Here is a 7,376-nt window from a genome sequence, read left to right on the forward strand (position 1 = left end):
GTGGACTGACCAACATCCACAGTGTGCGCATTCCGACAAGCCCAAATGCACCACCCACATTTGTGCGACAGTACAAGATTCCAATAGCGTCATATGAGCCAGTGCAAGAAATTGTTGACTCCATGCTGGAAAAGGGGGTCATCCGGCCCTGTAACAGCACATACTCTGCTCCGATATGGCCAGTCATGAAACCCAACGGCAAATGGCGGCCCACTATCGACTATCGCAAGTTGAACCAGCAAGTACCCTTGTCACGATGGCCAATGACCCAGTTGGACCAAGAGATTCCCAAAATCAAAGGCTCAACGATCCTTTCCACAATGGACGTCGCCTCGGGATTTTGGACAATCCCCGTCCACCCTGATGACCAACACAAGCTGGCATTCACCTTTGCCAATCGACAATACACCTTCACATGGTGTCCCTTTGGCTATGCCAACTCACCAGCTGAATTTAACATCTTCCTGAACAAAGCATGCCCTGATGCCAGAACCAGAGGCAACCTCGTTTACGTGGATGATGTGCTGTTGAAAAGCTCAAATGTGGCAGACCACCTCAAAGAAATCGATCACGTCCTGAACCAGCTGACAACAGCAGGAGCAAAGATCGCCCTCCACAAAGGACAATGGTGCAAAACCAAAGTTAAATACGTCGGTCTGTTAATTGGACAAGACGGTATCGAATCACAGTCCAGTCGCACCCAAGCAATCCAAAACATAAAGACACCCACTAACATTTCTGAGCTACGAAGCTTTCTGGGAGTGTGCAATTATTCAAGACAGTTCATTGAAAACTATGCTGACATCGCATGACCACTAACCTCCCTCCTGAGAAAGAACGAACCCTTTGTTTGGTCGGAAGCCCAGGACACAGCTATGAGCGAGCTCAAACAATTTCTGTGCTCTGCCCAATGCCTGGTCTACCCAGACCCAGGAAAGGAATTCTATCTGGATGCTGGATTCTCCAATCACTACCTCAGTGCAGGCCTGTACCAGCTCCATGACAAAGACAAGCAAGTGGTCGCTTATGCCAGCAAAACACTGCTTCCCCCAGAATGCAAATACTCAGACTGCGAAAAAGCTTTGCTTTGCACTGTGTGGGCCATCCAGCGTTTCTCCAACTACATTGGAGCTCAGAAGGTTATCATTGAAACCTGTCACCAGCCAGTAACCTTCCTCAACAGCCAACGAATCAGAGATGGCGTGGTAACCAACGCACGCATAGCTACTTGGCTAATGATGCTCCAAGGACGGGACGCCGAGGCAAGATATGCCCAAAACCAAAGATAATCCCTAGGAAACAGGCTAGCAGCCTGCCAGAACTGTTCAACGGACACGCTGCACACAGCAGCAGAACCCAAAGAACCGTTACCACCACAACTGACAAACCACAGGTACTTCGAGGAGAATGTGTGCGAAGGGATGCCCACAGCATATGTCGATGGCTGCTCCTACAATCAACAGGGCAACTTGAAAGCTGGAGCGGGAGTGGTCTGGCTCAACAATGCCCCTTGCCCGCCGCAACAACTCAAATTAGGCCCTCACTCATCGCAATACGCAGAAATAGCGGCCATCCTCATCACCCTACAATTTGCTGCATCCCACAACATCAAAGAACTCCTCATCTGTACCGACTCGAACTATGCCCGTCTAAGCTTCACATGCCATCTAGCTGGATGGAAACAGAATGGATTCAAGACGGCTAACAACAAGCCTGTCAAACATCAGGAACTCTTCCAAGCATGCGAAGCCATTGTCACTGAACATGACATGATCGTTTATTGGAAAAAGGTCCGAGGCCGTCACTGAACATGACATGATTGTTTATTGGAAAAAGGTCCGAGGCCACTCACGTCAACCAGGACAAAGATCAAAAGACAAAGACAAATATCTCAATGACCAAACTGATGCCCACGCCAAAGCAGGTGCATTACACGGAGAGTCCTGGACATTTCCTGCCCTCACACCCACCCAATCAGTGGCTTCCATAACCCGCTGCCAGCACGCCACTGGCGCGCAAAACCCTGCCTCCTCCCACGTTGAACTCTCACCTCAATTCGCCGCTGATGATCTCCTCACCCTCCAAGCTTCGGATCCGACACTGCAAACTATTGCAGCTCACCTTTCAGACCCATTAACTCATCCCATTCCCACCTCCAACCTAGCCACTTCCTATGACCTCCGCACGCTCAACTCTATCAAGCACATGCTGCATCTCAAAGACGGCGTCCTCACATATGTCCCTGAGCCCCTCACTGCGCCAAAGCTCGTAGTCCCTCAGGGCCAAAGGGGGATGATGCTGACACACGCCCACGTTTCACCATGCGCTGGACACCATGGCACCAAGGCCACCTATAAAATGCTCAAGCAAGTAGCATACTGGCCTGGCATGCAGCAAGACTTGGCGGAGTACGTAAAAGGGTGCCTAGTGTGTTGCCAGTTCCAGTCGGCAAATCCAAACCACTGAGCACCACTGCAGCGGAGAGGAATGACCTTCCCATGGTCGCACCTCCAAATAGATTGGGTAGGAGCCCTACCACGGTCAATACGGGGTAACAAATACTTCCTCCGATGTTCGCACCGGGAAAATCACCGAGCAAAAGGGGGATGTGTAGGATCTCCTTTGAACAGAACAGCACATTCCTTAGTAGAAGCTAAGGAGTCTCCTCTCAACCATGTGCGAGTCGTAAAACTGAACCGTGGTCAGCTCAGGCACCAATTGTCTCAAATAGTTCCTGTCCCGCTCGGCTTATCTTTGCAAGGAACACAGGAAGAGTGTGATTCACAAAACCACCTCCTGGGTCTGCAAGCACTGAGACAGCAATAACTGACCCCTGCATCTGGACTAATTTAAGCAACAGAACTTCAGTGTTGTCTCGTGACTGGCTTCAGCATAAATAAAAATCTAATAAACAACAGAACAAAGAACGTTGTATCTGGAAATGTTCCAGCGACAGACACTCCTGGACCCCATGACCGTTTAACGCATAAATCGATAATCCGATAAACAGAAAGCGGCAGATTAATAGCTCCATGTCCGAGCGAGAAGAATAGCAGGTCTACACCGCATGACTTTTTGCAACCTCCATTGACCTCTGAACTTTCTCTGTCCTCCCCCTTTCTCTACATTCCAAAAAAACGCGCATTTCTCCTGTCACAGACAAAGGAACATAGAACTTACACAGACAATTCAAAAGACAATCATTTAAAAGTATAAAAGGGTAACTATATTCACAAATAATATGTTCTATGTCTTATATATGCTTGACGTGTTTCCTGTAACGTGTTTCCGGTGCAAGTTCAACCAATGTTTTATAACCCCTTTTAGTAGATAAGATTATTAATGTGTATGCAAACTACCCGATATTTGAGCTTGAATGAAAGCTTATTTTATGTGCAAAACTTTGGTATGAATGAGAAGTGGGAAATATGTACGATACTCGCATTAAGAAACTTTATAGAAGTATTAATAAAATCTGGCAAGGATGTTCTCATGTGATAAATTGAAGCATCATGTTAATTTATGCATGAAGAAAAACCTTGTGGGGCGTGGCCCCGCCCTGCAGCCAATGTTTGATTGGAACAACGATCTGTGGGACGGACTTATGCAGTGTGATCAAAAACCCAATGTCCGAACAGATTCAATGCCTTTTCGCCTTTGTGTTAATCGCGCTCCAATTTGCGCACACACGCTGCACCATCAAGCGATCGCGTCATCCAGAACTCAAACATTTCGTTGAAACTTCGTGACTGCCAGAGATCTTCAAAAGCCTAAAGTCTTGCAAACTCAGACTCTTTCAGAAGAACTGCCAAAGCCTCTGCGTCACAAGGAAACCCCATTCATCACCAAGCTCTCCCAAAAGACGTCAGCCGAACGACCAATCAGCAACGCGGTAATTTCCCCTCTGCTGGAGATGAGCCAACTGGGAAAACCCCTTTCAGCTGTCACCAAAACGCAAGTAAACAAACAAAGCTTCATCTCTTGCTGAACTGGTGCTGAATTGATCTTAAGCAGTAAAGATAAGACAAATCTCTGCTTTGTGATTCTCTCAGGTTGCAAGTTAAAGAACTGTAGCGAATATCTTACCTTTTTGGGACTTCATGCAAACTCCGTTAATCATCATCCTGTGTGTGTGTGTGTATGTGTGTTTGCATTAGTTTAGTTTAATGTAATCTAGATAGCCAATAAATTCCTGTTTCATTATAAGAATCATTGTCTTGTGTCGTGAATTTAAAGTTAAACTTTGCCCAGATCCGGCTACCTAGCTCGTAGCTTATAAATGATCACAAGCATGTATTAACCTTTGGCCAGGGATAGTATACTGATGTTAACGTCTCGCTGGATGAACAGTTGATAAAGTGTAAACTATCAAATTTGGAATCAGTTCAATCAGGTTGATTTTGAATCTTCAGATTCGATTCCCCCTCTGAAAAAGAGCTAAAATAAAAGAGTTAAATTCCTTACAGAGCTTTCACATGGAGTCAGACCGAGAGATCAAAGACTGTCACTTCCTGTTCCGGCCACACCCTCAGATTGTCACGATGCGGTGGGGATGAAGCACACGGTGCCAGGGTAATCCAGAAGTGAGTCTTTAATTTTCAAACCAAGAGTTAAACAGAAGAACATAGGAGAAAAACAGCACAACGTAACTTCAAAGCAAGACAAGGGAACTGAGAAAAACAGGGTATATAAACACATGGAACGTAATAGGGAGAACTGAAACAGGTGGAGAACTCAATCAACACAGGTGAACAGAATAAACGATGATTAACTAAATGAGAACAGGAACTGAACCAAATAAGGGCAAACAGGAACTAAACAGAAACAAACATGTGACAGCTATCACCCCCCTCCGAAAGGCGCGACCTCACTCCACATAACATCGAGGGGTGGGAGGGTGGGTGCCGTGAAAGGCGGTACCGGATCCGGGTCCCATGGCGGAGCAGACAGTTCAGATTGTCATGTCGGAGCTGGTAGCTCAGGAGGCCATGGCGGAGCAGACAGTTCAGGTTGCCATGGCAGAGCTGGTAGCTCAGGATGCCATGGCGGATCCTCCTTGGCCTTAGCCGGCTCGGCCACGGGTATATGGCCCCCCATTTCTTGGGGAAAACTAGGAATCTTGGGGGGCGCTCTAGAGGAGAGGGCACTTGAGGGTGCTCTGGACGGGATTCAGGGACTGGAGCCCTCCTTGGGCTAAACACGGGGACAGGAGCCCTCACTGGGCTAAACTCGGGAACAGGAGCCCTCCGTGGGCTAAACTCAGGGACTGGAGCCTTCTCTGGGCTAAACTCAGGAACAGGAGCCCTCTGTGGGCTAAACTCGGGATCAGGAGCCCTCCGTGGGCTAAACTCAGGGACTGGAGTCCTCCGTGGCTATACTCGGGAACTGGAGCCCTCCACGGGCTATACGCGGGAACAGGAGGCCACTCTGGGCTGAATTCGGGGACTGGGAAGCGCTTACGAGGAGCTGGCACTGGAGGGTGCTCTCGAGGAGCAGGCACAGCAAGGCGCTTTCGAGGAGCTGACACTGGAGGGTGCTCTGGAGGAGCAGGCACAGCAAGGCGCTTTCGAGGAGCTGGCACTAGAGCGAACTCAGGGGCTGGAGCAGACACTGGAGCGAGCTCTGGGGCTGGAGCCGACACTAACACAACACAGCCACAACAAGCACTGCTCATGGAAACTATCCCGGCTGAGCTCTGCCCACAGAGCTCATCACAAACAAACTTTGACGTATCAGAACAGCTCCAAGACTCAGCACCCAAGGACGACTTTCTGGAAAACAGCCAGGGAAGCCAGGGCAACATATTTCAGCCACCGGAAACACCAGAGCCACAGCTCCACTCACCAGACACATTATCCCTTTCTCCAGCATCTCCACTTCTAAGCTTCTTGCAGAAAATGGAGGAACTAGTTTATGCTGGGACCAAACTCTCCCACTCTTTCACTGCAAGCCCCCAGATATCAACTAAAAAACGGCGGGCCCCACCACCACCAAAGTCTGTGGGCCCAGCTCGTCCTCCTCCTCCAGTGAGAGCTCTCCGGCCGCTGCCACAACGCCAGGGCCCAAACCCTCCATCTGCTGTAGGTGAACCAAAAACAACTGATAACAGCTCTTAGTGATATGTGTCGGGTCCCCGCTATAATAGCAGCAACATTCACAAATGTTTACAGAACAAGCGGGAACCCAGTGTGCCTGTAGTTTTCTCTATTTCTGTTTTATCACGTGATAGAAAGTCTAAGGCCTTCTTAAGCCGTACGGCTGACTTATCTAATCTGCGGCCTGTTATGCATCAAACTAATATTGCTGTTGAGACAAAATGCAATGCCATCAAGTTAGCATTTTTAAACATTCGCTCACTAAAAAAATAAATAATTTCTAATCAATGACTTAATAACCACAAACAACCTGGATTTTATGTTTCTAAACGAAACATGGCTAGAAGACAGCTGTAGTGCAACGGTCCTCAATGAAACAGCCCCTCCTAACTTTACTTTCATGAGTGTTTGCAGGACTGTTAGGAGAGGTGGAGGTGTAGCTGCTCTATTTAAAGATGTCTATCAATGCAAGCAAGTATCATTTGGTCAGTACTTGTCTTTTGAATATCTAGGGATTGTGTTGAAAGGTGCTCCACGCATTCTGTTTATTATTATTTACAGGCCTCCAAAATACTCTCCAGCCTTTGCTGAAGAGTTCACAGAAATGCTATCAATGATTTCCTCAGAGTTTGACTGTTTTGCTATTGCAGGGGATTTTAATATTCACATAGATAATGCAGAAAACAAAACTACAAAAGAAATTTTACAAGCCGAGGTCTCTATACGTTACTGCCGCGTTACATTGCTGACAGAATGCAGAGTTTTATAATCTAGAGATTGTAAAAAGGATGTAGCATATCCACCCTCCATCTGCTGTAGGTGAACCAAAAACAACTGATAACAGCTCTTAGTGATATGTGTCGGGTCCCCGCTATAATAACAGCAACATTCACAAATGTTTACAGAACAAACGGGAACCCAGTGTAGTTTTCTCTATTTCTGTTTTATCACGTGATAGAAAGTCTAAGGCCTTCTCAAGCCGTACGGCTGACTCATCTAATCTGCGGCCTGTTATGCATCAAACTAATATTGCTGTTGAGACAAAATGCAATGTGCAGGACTGTTAGGAGAGATGGAGGTGTAGCTGCTTTATTTAAAGATGTCTATCAATGCAAGCAAGTGTCATTTGGTCAGTACTTGTCTTTTGAATATCTAGGGATTGTGTTGAAAAAATTGCTCCACGCATTCTGCATTCTCCAAAATACTCTCCAGCCTTTGTTGAAGAGTTCACAGAAATATCAATGATTTCCTCAGAGTTTGACTGTTTTGCTTTTGCAGGGG

The 7,376-nt window shown here is 47.1% G+C and overlaps 1 long non-coding RNA gene across 1 annotated transcript; it reads left to right on the forward strand.

Annotated features, from left to right (window-relative positions):
* The first annotated feature begins 861 nt into the window (after positions 1-861).
* LOC107708863 (uncharacterized) lies at positions 862-1,867 on the forward strand. The gene is made up of 2 exons (XR_001636420.1): positions 862-1,790; positions 1,837-1,867. It is a non-coding gene; the product is annotated as an uncharacterized LOC107708863 (long non-coding RNA).
* Positions 1,868-7,376: the final 5,509 nt, after the last annotated feature.

This window comes from Sinocyclocheilus rhinocerous, unplaced genomic scaffold (genome assembly GCF_001515625.1).
Source record: "Sinocyclocheilus rhinocerous isolate Xijiao unplaced genomic scaffold, SAMN03320098_v1.1 scaffold8623, whole genome shotgun sequence".
NCBI lineage: Eukaryota > Metazoa > Chordata > Actinopteri > Cypriniformes > Cyprinidae > Sinocyclocheilus > Sinocyclocheilus rhinocerous.